We start from the raw sequence: 18,346 nt of genomic DNA, 5'->3' as shown, positions 1-18,346 counted from the left end.
GAAATTGTTATTATTAAAGAGAAACTCAGAATGCTTTGTCTAAGCACATTACTTCTTGGTCTGCTTAAATATCCTGACTAACTATATTTATGTCAGATGTATCAATGAACGCTGCCTTCCTCTCTACTTTCCTTCAAAAGGAATTGTTCTCAAGCTTTCAGGAAAGAAATTAATCTTTAAAAAATTCACATACATGATAAATGTCCTTACCTTCATCACAGAGTGAGAGAACGCTAGTTTTAGCCAGCTCCTGAACACCCACAGGCATAGGCTGCAATTTTAAATGTTGTAGTAGGATCCTAGATTGCCAATAATTTAAGCGCTATGAGCATACAATTTTGACATTCAGTCTCTCAGAACTACATGCCTTCTATTTTGGTAGCATGATTAATCCTCCTATGTGATAAGTTTTAACCTTCTAATATTTCTTTGGATCAAAAAGAACAAATGGCAACTAACTTTAATGCTCAACACAATTTAATAACCTGAAATGAAGGAAGTGTGTAGTATATGTTTCCATTAAAAAGTTTCCAGCCACAATTATTTGAACAAAAACTTGTCTTGTTCCAAGATTATTCGTGGAAATGTAATTTTGGAGTCTGTATGAAATAAGGATACTTGCTTTCTTACCATATAAAAGCAATCTCATTTTTTTAGGAATGATTTTTGGATAGACTTCCGATTTGATATTTTCTATTTGAACTGAGAAGCCTAAGGGCTTGGAAGGGGGAGGGGAGAGAAGCAGTTCTGTGTTCTTTTGCCAGCACTGACAAAGGTCTGGTTGTCAGTGATACCTTTACAGCTAAATTTACTCCAGAGTGACAGGAACAGGTGCACCTCAGCTTGCCAGACACTTGTGCACTGGGATCACGCATCTTACGGCTTGACGATCAAGGGGGGAAAGCCTGGGTCTTCATAGAAAAGGAGAGGAGGCAAACGCAGCCCAAACTGGGGGGTTTCTCTTCAAAGCCAGCTGGTCTGGCTTTATTCTACAGGAATTTTTTTACCTGTCAGAGTTTGGACAACAAAGCCCTCAGCAGGTGCTGACGGGTACAACTTCCTGGAGAAGCAGAAAGGCACTGGTGAGTTTTAATTGCCAAAATATATATTTTTAATCTCTAAAAGTTGATTTTTATTATCCTAGAAGAAGCATTACTGAGGTACCTACATTCAGAAAATTGATGAGACCAATGGAATCAGAGCCAACTAATTCAACAGTGGGTTTTGCCTGGTATAGAAAGTGGCGGTTACCATTTGACAATTTTTTAGTTAAAAAAATTTTTTTAATACTTTATATTTTTAATAGTGGTCTCTTTCATTACTATCTTCAGTACCTGAAAGGTAAAGAATTAATTATATATAATATTAGACTATTTAAGTAAACACAAATATCATTTCATCTTTTTTTTCTAATTCTATCATCATGTATTGTGAATAAAATGCTATTTTTCAATAAATCAAGTGGTGCATGCTCTTTTTAAACATTTCATATACTACTATTTTTGTGTGTTTATGTGTCAGGAATATGATTAGGGAGAATACTAAATTAATTTATTTTTAATACACTGTTTAAAAACATGTATTGCACAGAATATTTAATAATTAAAAGTGGCAACATTTTCTCATTAATTTACAAAGAGGTTCTTTAGAAAAAATTCCTTGAAATAAACAACCAAAACAGTTCTAAAGCATGTTTTTACATCATTGATTTCTAAAAGTAGTACATTTATATGTTTGGTATTTTTATTTTGTGAATTCTAAAGTTTAGGCAAAAATATTTTTATGTTCAAAATAGGATTTTAATTAATGCAAAACATGGAAAAACAAAACCACATGTTAAGACATATTTTTAAAAAGTGATTTTATTTCGAGAACTCATTCTTTTAACTTTGCTTCAAGCCTTTCTCTACAAATTGTTGTATTATACCAAATTGAAAACATTTATTTAAGCCAGTAAGGAGCTCAAAGCTAGAGACTATACATAGTAAACATATGAAACCATTTTAATAAACCAAATTCCATATTCACAAGCAACTTGGACTAATGAATGTAAAAAACATACAGCATACATTGATCAGGAATGCTATAAATTATTATGCATAAAATCAATTTTGGGGGCTGTGGGGGGTAGAATTGGTGCTTAAGAAGAGAAAAGCCCACAAATATAAATTACTAACAAGATGAGACAATTGTTTTATTCTGAGGACCCCATAAATAATTTTCAATCTACATGTGTAACACATAGTTATATACTGGAAAAATAACAAAATATGACTTTTTAACAATGACTACTATATCTAAAATAATTTTCCAATTAATGATTACACAGATATGCCACAAATTTATATAATTTATTCTTTTAGAATGATGTTGCTGCTTAAAATTATAAAATATTTGTAGTTTAAAAAATTACCAGAAATGACCCACCTAACAAAAATATATTTTAATACATAATGTTATCTACATTTAATGAACCCATATTTCAAAAATTAAGACCCAAATCTGAATTTCATTATAAATGATTATATGTAGAATATTATTCATAAATTTAAAGCATATTTTATTTTTAAAAAAGAATATTTTGTGCTTTTAAAGAGCTATTTTGCATGCTATTCTTTTTCATTTTGATTCTGTCATCTGAGTAACCATGGTTGCTAAATTTTTTAGATAACTTCACTAGTCCTTTAAAAAATGAGTATGTACTCCATGCACTTGATGAATTGTTTTTTTAATCTGGTCAGTTAAGTACTATATTACTAAGGAATCAGAGACATGCTTTTATAGATAACTAAATACAACACAATTGTACGTACACTCTTAAGTCAACTTCAGAATTATATTTGTTACATTTTTATGTGTATTACTATTGGCTATAATTATTATGCTATTTGTAATTCACACCAAATATAAGCAATAATAAAAAAAAATCTTCCAAACTAGTTTCATGACCCTTCAGAATTATTAAAGTGTGACTGAACCTGTTAGTAACAACGTTATGTAGGCACAATCTAAAATTTCACGTTTTTTTCTTTTAATTATGAGAAGCTTTAATCCCTAGTTTGACACACAGCTACATGTTTGTCTTTTTCTGACAGCTCCTCCACTTTCATGTCATGAAAATACCTATGCCAACTCCTTCAATATATAGAAATAGTTTCTTTAATAAGTACTAGTCAGAAATTGTGGCCTAAAGTCACTATAAGTCAGTCATATGTGCCCTAAAAGGTTAATTTGAAAATAGCATTTTAAGCATTATTTGCAATATATCTTCAGATTTTAAGGCTAGCTTATTTAAATTAGAAAAAAAGTAATTATTCCCTGTTTTTGAAAAACATTTTATCTTATATATTCATAAAGATTATCTTGATTCTCCAACAACTAACTTCAATAAATTACAATCCAACCTATTTAATTTCAGGACAATAAAGTTTCCAGCTAGAATGATTTACTTGTAAGTATTTTAAGAAACAAAAATATTTTGGCAGCTTTATATGTATCTCCTCATTGACCAGACACCTGACTGACAGCTATCAACTGTCTGGTTACTTTACGTAACCCAGTGAAGATAAAAATTACATATTACTCATCCCTGTTGATAATACCTGGTGCCAGTAGGTATTCAAATAGGAATAACTAGACTGCAGATATAAAGAAGTAAAAGAGGAATCATTACAACCAACTCCCATTCCTCCTTTGTCACTTCCCCTTCCTTTTCTTATTTATCCCACTTCTCCTGATGTCTACATTTCACACTTACAAAGACTTAATTTCCTTACATGCCATTCAGATATTTTAACAAGTGTATGTCCATGAAAATACTGGGCAGCCAAGTAATGATGCCCACATATTACTTTCAACCAAATCATTTGGGCTCATGAAATCTTTGAGATGCAGGAAAGCGTCCATGAAGCTTTCCACTTCTCATTTTAAAGAAAATAAAACAGAAGCACAAAAGTGAGATTTACCACCTGACCTGTGGTGGCGCAGCGGATAAAGTATCAACCAGGACTGGTGAGGATGCCAGTCTGAGACCCCAGGTTTCCCAGGTCAAGGCACATCTGAGAAACACCTGCGAGTTGGTGCCTCCTTCTCCCTTGCCTTTCTCTCTGTCTCTTCTAATTAAAATCAATAAATAAAATCTAAAAAAAGTTAAAAAAGTGAAACTTACCCAAAGTCACCAACGTGAGGATGTAGATGCAGACTGAGGTGTGTCTCCCAACTTCATATCTAGTGATTTTTTTCTTAGATGAGCTATCAAACTATATGTGAAAAAGAGAACATGGAATTAAAGTGAATTACATTTCCCTGCAGAACAGTTAGTCACCAAATTTAGTACATTCTAGGACAAATGCACAATTTTATCAGAGCATATTAAAATATAGTTTTAAAAAGAGCAGAAACACATTAAAATACTTATGGTACATTTTTTTAATTCTCTTTACCATTGAAATTGATTTCCAAACTGAATATATTGATGCTGTATGTAAAATAGGAAAAAAATCAGTGGCAATATCTATGTTTAGATGGATGCAGAAATTAAAAGTTGAGGTTGCAAAGTTTTTTGAAATCTTAAGGAATAATTAAAAATACAAAATATATCAAAGCATAAACATATATATAATACTCAAATAATACTCATGTGCAGAATATATTAAACAGTTCATATAACTGACTCAACACTAACTAGTGTGTGTGTGTGTGTGTGTGTGTGTGTGTCTGTAACTGCCAAACCTCTCTGGACTCCAAAAGCCTCCTCAGCAAGTGTTTCTTAACAGCTCAGAAAACCTATGACTCAATAATGCCATATTAATATAGGTGTCTTATGTTAACTCAAATAATTATTAATTATATCAATAAATTTTATCAATAAATAGTTATTGTTATACTAGAATATAATGATATGCTATACAACATACTGACTCAGACAAGATCATGAAAATATATTCAAACTAAATAATTGTTTTCTGACCCTTCAGAAAAGAAACCATTTAGGAGATATCAACCTTGTTGTTAATTTAAAAGAATTTATCTTAGCCTTGGGTTTGCAGAAGCATTTGCTTTAAAACCCAGACATGCGAATAAATAAGAGGGAGCAATTTAAAAAGTTGATATAAGATATGGAAGAAAATTGTGTACAGGGTTCCCTTTAAGATAGGTCTAAAATAATCACCAATAGCTCTCTAATACAATTTAGCAACTAAATTATATATCAAAATTTACAAATGTGCCTGACCTGTGGTGGCGCAGTGGATAAAGCGTCGGCCTGGAAATGCTGAGGTCGCCAGTTCGAAACCCTGGGCTTGCCTGGTCAAGGCACATATGGGAGTTGATGCTTCCAGCTTCTGTCTCTCCTCTCTCTCTCCCTCTGTCTCTCCCTCTCCTCTCTAAAATGAATAAATTAAAAAAAAAAATTTACAAATGTATTTGCTTATCCTACTATATTTAGTACAAATCAACATTACTTATTAATTAGCAAACCACTTAACAATATGCAATAACAGTATGCAAATCAATTTTAAGTACAATAATGAGTAAATTATATCCATTTCTAACAGTTGTTAAGAAATGGGTGCCATAACAAAATATGCAAAATCACAAAACTTTCAAAAAATTCAGTTATCTCCCTATATCTCAAAGGGGTGTTAGTGAAAGTAAGATGTCTCTCACTGGCTTTTTAAAGATCATCAACATTTTCTCTTTAGAATTGAATAGTGCTATCCAAAGAGCACCAGAGCAGAAGTAGGCAGTTCTGAGTCATAGTCTCTGTTTCACTGCTTAGTGATTTTGTGATTGGAAACAAGTCGTGTAACCTCTGTGCGGCTACTGAACTGATGCGAGTCTGCTGGGCTGTTTGGGCTATGTGTAAATCATGGGAAAGGACGTTTTAGTTATCCAGTAAAGGATGTTTCCTCTACTTCATGTGAATCCCAGAAGAATCCTAGAGCATATTGGTGGCTTCAATCTGCAGTGGCATTCCTTGCCCTGTCCCTATTGCTATAAGTAGCCCACCATGTCTGCATTCCAAATAATTAAAACTAACAACAGTATTTAGCCTGTGAAACCAGTGGGCAAAACAAAATCACTCTGTAATACACTACCAACCAGCTGGCCATATTTTTCCCAGTTGGGTACCCTGGTAACAAAACATGAAAGCTCTCACCCTCAAAATTATATTACCACACATAGCTCTGTAAGGCTCAGTTGACACAAAGGACTTAATGGTCAATTAATGTTTTTATTTTTATAAAATGGAAGAAAATTTTTCAATGAAAAATAATATCTACCACACTCACTGCTGTAAGTAAACTAGTATGAGAACGTGTTTGTGTAAGAAAAAGAAAACATTGTAATAAGAAACAGTAGCATCAGAGAACCCCTAATCTGAAATGTTAAAAATATCTGGATCCAGGAGGGGTTAATGGCAACAGCTGAGTCTGGAGAGAGGTTAAAAGGCCGCGTTGCCAGGGACGGCCCTGTTGTGAAGTCCCTTTATAACTGCTCGGCAGGCAGGGGTGACTACCGAGGTCATAGGAACAGTTGCATTGATTAGTGAAAAGCCACATTTCTCAAGTGATCATGAACAGTGCTAGTCCTGGTTGCAAAGAATCTAGGCTCACGAATAGCTGGCAGTTCCTGAAGCCTGAGCAGGTCTGTCAGGCACTAATGGCAGAGGAACCTGGACCTGAAGCCACTGGGCAGGTTTCTCAGACAGGAATATACTCCATCCAAAGAAAGGGCTACCTTTCTGATGAGTAAAGATGAAGATAGTTCAGAAATTTGGGAGAATTAGGTCCTCATATTGGTTAATCAGTTTTCTAATTACAGTGGACAATATATAAATGGCATGTATATTTGCTCTTTAACAATATGAAGCAATTTAGGCAATGGAAAGAGTAATATCATTTTGAACTCTCACTCTTACTATTTTGAAAGGTGTTTACTAATTTAAAGTTCCATAAAACTTGTTAAGATTAGTTGAGAGAACAGAAACAAATAATAGGAAAAAGTCAAAGTTGTTAAATTAGAAGGCTTTTGCAGGTCTTATGCTACTCTTACCCTAAAGCATTGGCTTGCCAACAAAATGTATATAAAGAAACACCTGAGGAGCTAGATAAAATGCAGACTCCTGAGACTGTGGGTCAGTGGGCCTGAGGTGGGGCCAGGATCTGGATGAATTTCAGGCACTCTGATAAACCCTTTTCTACTAGATTGTTTTGTCCTCCCAAGAGCTTTTTCCTTCTTTTTCTTTAAAGATTTTATTTATTGATTTTAGAGAGAGGGAGAGAGAAAAGTGGCAGGAGAGGAGGACGAGGAGCAGGAAGCATCAAATTGTAGTAGTTGTTTCTCTTACATGCCTTGACTAGGAAATACCTGGGTTTCAAACCGACAACCTCAGCATTCCAGTTTGACACTTTATCCACTGAGTCACCACAAGTCCAGCAATAAGAGCCTTTTCTTTAAGAGGGTTGGTTCTCCCATACAGTAGCAAGAAAACTAGCACTTACATAGTTCATTTATTTAAATTATTTTTATGTGGATTGGTGAATAATAAAGTTCCCCCAATACTAGTTATAAGCCAAAAATCATTCTCAAATTCTCCTTGAATTTCAGGCACTAAATAATACAGTTTGAAATATGAAAAGTGGTTTGAACTGACTCTTCAAGAATGCCATAGAAAAGAAATAGCATAGACAGTACTATGAGAAGTCGGCATGCATACACATTAAGTTTTAGAATACTCAATCATCACTGGCCTGGAGAGTTTAAGAGTTTCTGGACTAGCAATAATGTAAAGGAAACCACAGGCTTTATTTTCCTGTGTGCGAGTTAGTTTGTGGCCATACACTGCACAAACTAGAATCTTATAGCTATATAAGACTGAGATGAGGTATGTGGATGAATGAACATAAATCCTTAAAAAATATTACATAAATAACACAGAACTTGTCTTATTTAGTGTGACTTCATCATCATTGTTATCAGAATAATTATGATTAAGAAGAAGTATACAGAAACTCTTCTATATTATCTATATCATATATCACTTATTTAGAGATAAGCTCCTTTGTTAGCAGTATTTTATTTTGAAGTGATCAGATAAATAGAAAAATATTGTTAATAATGTCCTATGACCTGAAACAGAAAATAAAACTTACAAAGCAGTGAAAAAATTTGATTTTTAATAACCAGTCATGTCTGTGTAACTTTACTGAGTCTACAACTGAAAATTTAACAAATTACAACTGATGATAAAGAGATGGAGCAGAAAAGATGAGGGAAGAAAGGAAAGAAGAAGGAAATGGAAAAAAAAATGGGGAGAAATTCTATTAATTAGTTATTTAGTTATTACTAACAGGAATCAAAAGGAACCAGAAAATGTAGAATGTTTCTCACTCCTCTTTAAATAGTATTTAAAAACTTTTACTTAGAACCATATTTCATCATTTCTAAATCTCTTCAGAGTGATGATTTTTAATATAAAGTACATCCCATTTGATATGGATACTCAGTATTTACAGGTTTAATGCTGTACAGACTTGGGTAATGTCTAATTTATGTGCCCCATTTCTGCACATAGGAAGATGCTTTATCAGTGATTTCACTGAGGAGATGAAAGGAAGAATGCATTTTGCCCTCCAACCTTGAACCTCTAGCCAAATCTTCCAAATTCTATCCTTCATCCAGGAAGCAACACATATTGTCCTCACAGGGTTTTTACACCCTGTTCAAGATGTTTCTGGAGAAATAATCACTACTTACACTTCTGGTGGCTGTGGGGGCAGGGGCAGAAGAAAGTGTGCACAGGGTAAGACCAAGTGACAGCCCAAGGGACATGTGGCAACTGTGTGCCTCCCATGCAAAGAGCAAATAAAGGCTAGAACAACAGGTACTAAAGTGTACAATGCTTTTTAAAAATAATAAGTACACAAATTTTCAAGCAGCATCATGACATTCTGTTGATAGCTCATCTTCCAATTCCAACCTTTTGTAAAACAGTAAAATTTTTTTCTTCAATTAAGAGTAAGAATTCCCATTGACTTGGACCCAGGCCTAACCTGTATGTTGGCCGATGCAGTGACTTTAGGAAAGGGAGAGAGGGCCAGGAGTTCCTGAGACATGCTGAAAGTCTCCTGCCAAAAGCGTCTCCTGACCAACACAGCAGAAAATTTGTAGAATTTGTGTAGTCATGGATACTCCTTTGGATTATGAGCTCTTTTCAGAAAACTTTCGAGAAGTTTATTTAAAGGAGTAGTGTGTTGCTGTATGCCACGAAATAATCTGTTGGAATGACCGGCCCCTCTGACAGAACATAGTCCAGGAGAATTCTGACATGTAGAGGCTGCTGAGGAACGAAGGGACCTTGTAGGTCCCATCAGTGAAAGGCTGTGAGGAGGTAGAGGCATTCAATAAAGAACTGTTATTGATTTTAAAAATTGCTGCTGGGTGAATGGAGCATGCCAGAGAAAAGAAGGACAAGCTGATGGTGAGTATGGGGAAGTTGGTGACACAAAAGACAAGCTTCAGCAATCTTATAATTTTGCCTCTATGACACAGATAATATTGATTTATAAGGAATTAAAAACTCAAGTTTAATATGAAGCCACTAATTAGATGTCTTAATGCCAAAGTTAATCAATAAGCAATTTAGAAGATGTCTGATGTAACTAAAAAATAATATATTTTAGTTTTAATCTGGACAAATGGATCTATAATTATTTTTGTAAGTCTGATAGAATCAAATATGAATGCAAAAAAAAAGGTTTCTCTGAAAAGAATATTATAGGGACAAGGATATTACACTGACAAGGGTAATATAAATCAGCAATCCGAAAATGTAAGACTTTTTGGTATAACATATATTGATTTAATCAACATGTTATCATAAATACTGTATGTGTTATATTTATTCCAAGTATAAAATGCTCTTTTATGAAATAAAAGTTACTTTGAAGCATGTAAGCTGATGGAAAATATCTTCCAAAATATTGTTAGATAACTGAGACATTGAGATGTTTTTCATAAATATGGGATAGTCCTTGAAAGTGAAATAGTACAATAATAGCTAATAGTTATTGTTTTTTACATGTCAGGCACTAAGTGCCTATAGAAGTATAATTTTATGTCCTCATCTCAGTAAAATTATCATCCTGGATAGGGACTGCCAGTTAACCCATTTTACAATAAGGACATTAGAAGATTAATGTCAAATTATTATTAAGTGTCCTAAACCAGGATCTCTGTAACCCTTCCCTGCCTGTTGAATGTTCTTTGAAAAGGTATGTCCCATGATATTCATACATGATGCATAACTTTTCATTAGTGAAACTGATATTCTTAAAAATTATCTGACTTGCCCTGGCCAGTTTGCTCAGTGGATAGAGCATTGGCCTGGCCTGGCATATGGACACGCCAAGTTTCATTCCCAGTCAGGGCACACAGAGAGGTGAACATCTGCTTTTCATCCCACCCTCTCCCCCTCCTGCAGCCTGTGGCTCGACTGGTTCGATTGGTTTGAGCATAGGCCCTGATACTGAAGATAGCTCGGTTTGTCTGAGCCCTGTCAGCCTCAGATACCAAAAATAGCTTGATTGATATGAGCATCAGCTGTGGATGGGGGGTTGCTGGTTGGCTCTTGGTCGGGGCATATGCAGAAGTCTGTCTCACTATCTCTCCTTCTCTCACTTAAAAAAAAATTATCAGACCTTTTATGAGTGTTACTTACCAAGATGTCTCCTTAAATGCTATACATTCATATCAGGGATACTCTTGAAATTCCCTTTTTGTATCTGTAATTAATGTCATTTATAAAGCAGATACCAAGTAATCTGCTGATTTGTAATGACATCATAATTGCTATCAAGCACCTTATTCACTACCTTTGACTTGGATTTAGTTTCAGCAACAAATTCACCCTTAATGACCAACAACTGCCGACAATAAGATTGGTGTTAAGAATGCATGGCAGGCCCTGGCCAGTTGGCTCAGCGGTGGAGCGTCGGCCTGGCGTGCGGGGGACCCGGGTTCGATTCCCGGCCAGGGCACATAGGAGAAGCGCCCATCTGCTTCTCCACCCCCCCTCCTTCCTCTCTGTCTCTCTCTTCCCCTCCCACAGCCAAGGCTCCATTGGAGCAAAGATGGCCCGGGCACTGGGGATGGCTCCTTGGCCTCTGCCCCAGGCGCTAGAGTGGCTCTGGTCGGTCGCAACAGAGCGAAGCCCCAGAGGGGCAGAGCATCGCCCTCTGGTGGGCAGAGCCTCGCCCCTGGTGGGTGTGCCGGGTAGATCCCAGTTGGGCTCATGCGGGAGTCTGTCTGACTGTCTCTCCCCGTTTCCAGCTTCAGAGAAATACAAAAAAAAAAAAGAATGCATGGCAAATTCCAAGGAACTTTGAATTGTGCAAAGACGACATTAAAATAAGCAAGTAACTTCTTAAAGTATCTACCTTGAAGAAGATAACACATGTTTGGACGGGTATTTCTGAAATATTTTCTGATGGGGAAAAAAGATATCAATTATATCATGTTCTGCTCTCATCATCTCTATAAATGATCGAAGGTTATGAGTACAAGGAAGCACTATAGCGTTGTCGCTAAGGGCATCTATTGGAAACAAACGTAGTATCATGTCCTTTGTCTCACACTTACAAGCTGTGTGATCCAGGGCAGGTAATATCACCTCTCTAAACTTTAGTTTTAAAAAAAATCTGTTAAATGGGGGGAATAGCAGTGCTGCATGAAAGGTTGTTGTTTCAATAATAAGGTTAGCCTGACCTGGCGGTGGCGCAGTGGATAGATTCTATCCGATAGAGAGTAGGACTGGGATGCAGTAGACCCAGGTTTGATACCCAGAAGTCGCCAGCTTGAGCACAGGATCATCTGGTTTGAGCAAAGCTCGCCAGCTTGAACCCAAGGTTGCTGGCTTGTAAGCAAGGGGTTACTCAGTCTGCTGTAGCCCCATGGTCAAGGCACATATGAGAAAGCAATCAATGAACAACTAAAGTGCCACAATGAAAAACTGATGATTGATGCGTCTCATCTCTCTGCGTTCCTGTCTGTCTGTCCCTATCTATCCCTCTCTCTGACTCTTGCTCTGTCTCTGTAAAAAAAAAAAAAGCATGCAGCATTAAAAAAAATAATAAGGTTATAAAGCAAGTAATACAATACAATCAAATTAAATAAAGCAGTTAATACAACACTGACAAATAGTGAGTAACCATTAAATGGTAGGTATTTTGAACTTACTTCTCGCAACACACATTCTAATGTGATAGTATTGCTTCTGCACATATATTACAAATATCATTGCAGTACAAATATAAATATTGATATAGAAATATTTAACTATAAATTTAGTTTAAAAAACCATCTATAAGGTATCAGACCTCTTTGGCCCTTTTTGGGGGGGGTTTGATTCAGTGAGGTGCATACATTGGTTAAAAAAAGTTTTAATCATTGACTTAAATTTAAGAGTCTTATTACATGTTACTTTTAATACTTATTATATTCCAAAATAACTTAGAGACTTCATTCCAAATAATAAAAATTAATTCTCTCTATTCCTAGTAAATTACACTATGGATAAAGTTATGTATCTCATTTTTAAATCTAGTGTGTATTGAAAGCATACAAATCTATGTATGCCTTCTTGAAAAATTAAAATATAAATGCTTTTACTTGGCTTAAAATTTTAGATTGTAAATAAAATGCTTTAAAATAATTGTGTAAGTTCTCAATTAAATTAAATATCATCATTTGGAAAATAACCTAGAGATATAGAAGAAACAAGGTATATTTTGCAGCATGCTAGCTTTATAATCTCCTTTCTAGACTCCTTTGTCTTAACTTGGTATTCTTATTGAGAAGTAGCATGAATACCAGATATAAGAATTATACACATCCCAAATGGGACTTTATTAAAACCAAAAATGCAAACTGTCGATGCCTTCTGTTTTTAAAAAGTGGCAAACAGTCCCTAGACGTAGCTGTAATGTTGATCATATGTCCAACAGACAACTACTTCTAGATCCCTCTTGCACAAAATGCTCTGTTCGGAATTCCACGGGCTCTCCCTTCCCAGCAGGCCACTGCCCAGCTCTGTTGCCATAGATGGCCATCAGACATTTGGAATGACATCAGGAGATAATCTGAGCAGGCTCTGCCCTAAAGAATTCAAGCTAGCAGGAGACTTAAGATATCAATGTCTTCTTGGATGACAACATTCCAAAGGTCAACCAGGGTGAAAAGAGGATGGACTTGGAGTTTCCAGTGCCTTTCATCAATCAAGCAGAGCTAACAAGTGTGAGGAAGCATCACTTAAAAACGAATAAATGAGCCTGACCAGGCGGTGGCGCTGTGGATAGAGCGTCGGACTGGGATGCGGAGGACCCAGGTTCAAGACCCTGAGGTCGCCAGCTTGAGCACGGGCTCACCAGCTTGGACCCCAGGTCGCTGGCTCAAGCAAGGGATTACTCAGTCTGCTGAAGGCCCATGGTCAAGGCACATATGAGAAAGCAGTCAATGAACAACTAAGGTGTTGCAACGAAAAACTAATAATTGATGCTTCTCATCTCTCTCCATTCCTGTCTATCCCTATCTGTCCCTCTCACTCTCTCTCTGTCTCTGAAAAAAAAAATGAATGAATAAATACATAAACAAACAAAAACTAAGACAGCCTGAAATTATGCTGAAGGTACTATGAAAGAGAAATGAGGCAACTTCTACCCATTAAATCAGGGAATTTTAGGACTGAAGAGACCTCTGCCTCTTATAGGTAAAACTTATGAACAGTTCTCATCTTAAACCAATTCCTAACCCTTTGACAATCACTTGTCCAACTTTTCCTCTTGTGACAACTCCAGTATGACTGAATATGGGACTTAATGATATAGAAATATAACTTTTCTATAGGAGAATAAGAATGGCTTTTACTGCAGTTTACCATTGTCCCAGGCCTGAGCCTATATTGAGTAACTGGTTTAATCCTCATAAAGAAGATTTAAAGGTAGTACTTTATGTTCCACATTATACAGATAAGGAAACTGAGATAAAGGAAGGGTCAGTAAGTTGTGCATAATCATAGAGTTAACACACCATAGAGCCAACTGGTTTTTGGCCACATAGCCTCTTCCTAGACAGACTAGCCACGGAGAGAGTAAGGTCTGCTAGCACGTCTGCAAGCACCTGAAGAATTAAAAGATTTTCTATTAGTTTATTAGCTTTCAGGAAAAAGAGAAAGAAGAACCCTTTCTACCAAATCATATGGTAAGTTAACAAGAGAAAAAAACACAATAATTCAAATATGCTTCAGCTTAGGGAGAACACAAGCTTTATAAAATATTTTATTGTTATTATTTTAAAATTATTTATTATCATGAGTTCTCCTATCCAAACATTTAAGATCCTTCACTAAGGGTTAACTTAAAAGCTAATTGCTATAAATGGCTAGAATTCATACCAAAATTTCACCCCAAAATAACAATTAAGAAGTATAAGGGATAAATATGACAAAAACTAACCACTCAAACAAGCAAAACATTAAAGTTAGAAAGTTAATTCTTTGTCTCTAAATCTTTATGATGTATTCTGTTGCCTTATATGTCTCAAATAGTGTAATTTATAATTAAGCTTGTTCATGTTATTAACATTTCTGGTCAAATTTCACCCTAGTGATATCAGTCTTAAGATATAATTAATGTAACTGATAATATCTTCATAGAATTTGAAGATTATGCTTTGCTAACAATTATCACCCTTCTAACACCTTTCCTCCATGACCTTAATAATGCTTTCTAGCACTTACTTTAAAAAAGTTCCATTTCATCAGAATTTTATGTGTTTTTTATAAGAAATTTTATATGCACAATGTTATCCCAGCTGGTCTTCTTAAAAAGGCATGCAAATCTATGTCACCATACAAAATACATTTTTACTTGAGAGAGTGAGATTTCAAATAGAATTTTTTCCTAGAGGAATGCTAAGAAGTATTTTCTCTTGTAAATAGGTATTGGGTCCAAAATCTCCTGTCAGGCCATTTCTCTATACAGTTCGTTCACTTAGCCAACCCAGACAAGGTGCCCTGGTCTAACACAAAGTATACTAGACCCTGTCAGGTGACCTTATCATATATCCCAATTTATGGCATGACTTGGGGACACTTCTCTTAACTTCTGTGGGCTTCACTTTCCTTCCCTGTAAAAAAAGTAGGTGCTGGTATAGTGTTCCCTAGAATCTCTTTCAGCAGGAAAATATTAATATTCTGACTTTAAAACTTTTCACACTAGGGCCAAGAAATGCAAATACTGAAAATATCCTAAAATGTGGCTGATATCAGAAAGCAGGTTATTCATTTAAAACTCTATAGCAGCACATAGAACTTTATGCAAAGATAGAAATGGTCAATATTGCAGTCAAATAAGGTAGTTACTAGCTGCCTCTGGCTACTGCGCTTGAAATGTGTCTAGTGTAACTAAGAATCTGAATTTTAAATTTTATTTAATTTTTATTAATTTTAACTTAAAAAGATACATGTGGCTACCAACTACAATAGGTAGTAGCTCATAACTTTAAGAACATGACAATTATAAACATTTCACACCTTTGATATATTCAGCAGACTACTCTAAAATGCCTTTGGAGCACTGATCGTTTCACCACATACAGCTCCACATACCGATCAAAGAACAGCACTTGCTGTGATAGCATTTTGCAAAAAAAATCCTGGCGCTGTTCTCGTGTGCTTAAAAATGAAGAAAGATGGAAGGGTCAAGAAATTTGGAGGGGGGGGGGCGGCTCTCCCTAGCATCCCATTTCTCCCTGCGTTTGTGGCCTTGTAGCCAAAGTGCGCACAAATCCACCGAGGCAGCTTAACTACTGGAGTCAGCAGTTGGCTGTTCGTTTTTATTTTTTAACAATCCTGAATACCCTGAGAACTTGGGCTATAAAATCCAGCTCGGGACCCCGCCCTTTCCTGTTGGGTCTGTCAGGTGAAAAATCAGGCTAGCTGGTCCTGGACAGGGAAGCAGTCGGACCTGCAGGGCCACTCTCCCTGTCCCAGGCTTGCAAAATGTTAGGGTCACTCCGGCAAGCTTGCGCCGCCGTTCCCGGACCGCGTGCCAGCGCTTTGTGCACGGCGCGTGGGTGATAGCACTATATGAGTCGCTCAGAGCTCATCCCCAGCTCTTTGAAATCGTTTATAGACAACCTAGGGTAAACACCCCCAAGATTCCCGAATCGGATCAGCAGGGTAACTCCCCTGACACTGACACCGACCGCTTCCAAAGCCCAGACACCCCCGTTGCGCCCTCCTCCATTCCCCAGAACGCACCACGCGGCCTCTTCATCAAACCATTGGCCGCTTTTCACCAAGCTGTGAAATCCCCGCTATAGACACAACCTGGCACACCCGCAGACAAGATAGCAACCCGATTCCGCGCGCCAGGCCCAGCAGGCCCCCAGAAGGTCCCCAAACCGCCTGCTCCTCGCCATTAGCGCACGCACGTGGCGCACTCACCCCCCCCCCCCCACTAGCTTCTTCCGAGCTCTATAAACACTCCCTGGAGGAAGCCCCGGCCCCTCCACTCCGTCCGGCAGGAGAAAAGTAGGGGGACAGTGGGGAGAAGGAATGGATCCGGGCGGAAAAAGGACTACCGTATATAGGTGGTTGAGAGCAGTGTTGAGGGGAGGACCAGTAATAATTGGATGGCGTGTGGCTGTTGCGCCCCAGCTGAACGCTCAGTCAGCATGGATTCACTCTGCACACAAACCATCCAGAGGGATTGTTGCTGCCTGCAATCAATACTTAGCGGAGTGAGCTGCTGAAACCAGAGACGTCACCCCGTCTAGGTGTTTAAGGGGCCGCTGGTGCTGAATCCCAGCCCTCTGCTTTCCAGACAAAGAAGTGGTCACCAAAACCCAAGAGGAGTTTTTTATCCCCCACTCTCCCACCTCGATTCAGAGTAAAGAGCTTTACAAATTAAAGGGCACACACGTAAAAAGGTATCTAGAGGAAATAATTAAAAGAGGAAGTGTGAAAACCCATTGTATGAATTGAAGGTTTCTGTGATATTTCAAAAAATGGGAAAGAATCAATGTTCCAATGAACACTTAACAATTTGGTAAGGAAAGGTAAAGTTCATTAGATTTAGCCGTGCATATGGATACTTTTAAATCAGCTGCACATTCGCAAGCAAATTACTAATCAAGCCTTATTTGGGAATACTGATCCAGGAAAAGGAAGAAGTATATCATAATTTGTGGTGGCATTTTAAAAAACCTTAACATATCTTTCAGATATTGTTTCATGAAGACTGCAGTTCCGTAAGGTGAAGAGAGGCCCTGGGAGATGTGTATAATGATCCCCACTTAATAGACTGTAAAATCAAGCAGAGCTGGGAAAAAGGGAAATCACCAGGTCACCTGGTACTGACTACCAGTCACCAAGTTGAGACTAACTCATTGTGGGCCTGAGTCTAAAAGAATAAACTCAGCCAACACCCGTGAAATAAAAGTAGCCAAAATTCATTTCTCCTTGGCTCTGAAGCAACTTAAAAATAAAAATAAATCTTAAGGATGTCAGACCAAATATAGAGACTTCAAAAGTCATGATGACTTCACTATGAGAAGTCTTCTTGCTAATACCAAGGAGAGGGTGGATATTGACTATCACGGTCTGATATATCTCGAGGTTGGGAGGACTAGATGCATTCTGAAGCCAAAGAAAAAGTTCATTTGTGTTCTCAAAGTCATTGACAGGCAATTCCAGATTAGGACACCGGAGTATTTGTACTCATGCAGTTAAACAGTGCTTGGAAGGATAAGGTATTATGAGTGATAGAATTAATAAACGATGCTAAATCTACAACATTAATATCAAAGTATTTAAAATTGGCCTTTAAGCAATATATAGACCAAGCCTTTTCAGCAACTTCAGTTGCAACTGCAGTATCCCAATGGGACACATCTCCTTAGCTTGGAATATCATGGTTTTGACTGTCTTCCTTTATTCTTCATCAGATATATAAAACTAAAGGTACAAAAAAAAACTGTAGAATCTTTCAATATGAGAAAAAGGATATGATTAAATCTTGGCTTGAGAAAACAAACCCTTTGTATGTTGCAGATTCTCAAACACAAGCAGTCCATATGGTATTTACTGTGCATGTGGTAAAGCTGTACCTAAAGAATATTTGAAATTCAGATATTTGGCACTTTTTATGGTAAAGGTTATAAGGATTACCACAATTAATGATAATTTTAATTATTTTATGTTCAGTACACATTCATTTGGTTTAATACTCGATTAGAAGTTTTAGAAATAAATTTATTCAAATGTACTTTAATATCAACATTC

At 36.8% G+C, this 18,346-nt stretch overlaps 1 protein-coding gene across 13 annotated transcripts in view; it reads left to right on the top strand.

The window, feature by feature from the left end:
* The first annotated feature begins 895 nt into the window (after positions 1–895).
* Positions 896–18,346, top strand: part of MEF2C (myocyte enhancer factor 2C) — a 168,958-nt gene continuing 151,507 nt past the window's right edge. For 8 of the 13 annotated variants that reach the window (XM_066273781.1, XM_066273782.1, XM_066273783.1 and 5 more), the window contains exon 1: positions 897–1,082. The gene's annotated coding sequence lies outside the window, so the exon portion shown is untranslated. Of the gene's footprint in view, positions 1,083–18,346 lie in introns of all 13 variants that reach the window. The other 5 variants (XM_066273792.1, XM_066273791.1, XM_066273788.1 and 2 more) reach the window with 2 other exon arrangements.

This window comes from Saccopteryx bilineata, chromosome 4, assembly GCF_036850765.1.
Source record: "Saccopteryx bilineata isolate mSacBil1 chromosome 4, mSacBil1_pri_phased_curated, whole genome shotgun sequence".
Lineage (NCBI taxonomy): Eukaryota > Metazoa > Chordata > Mammalia > Chiroptera > Emballonuridae > Saccopteryx > Saccopteryx bilineata.
This window is presented reverse-complemented; position numbering and strand designations above follow the sequence as displayed.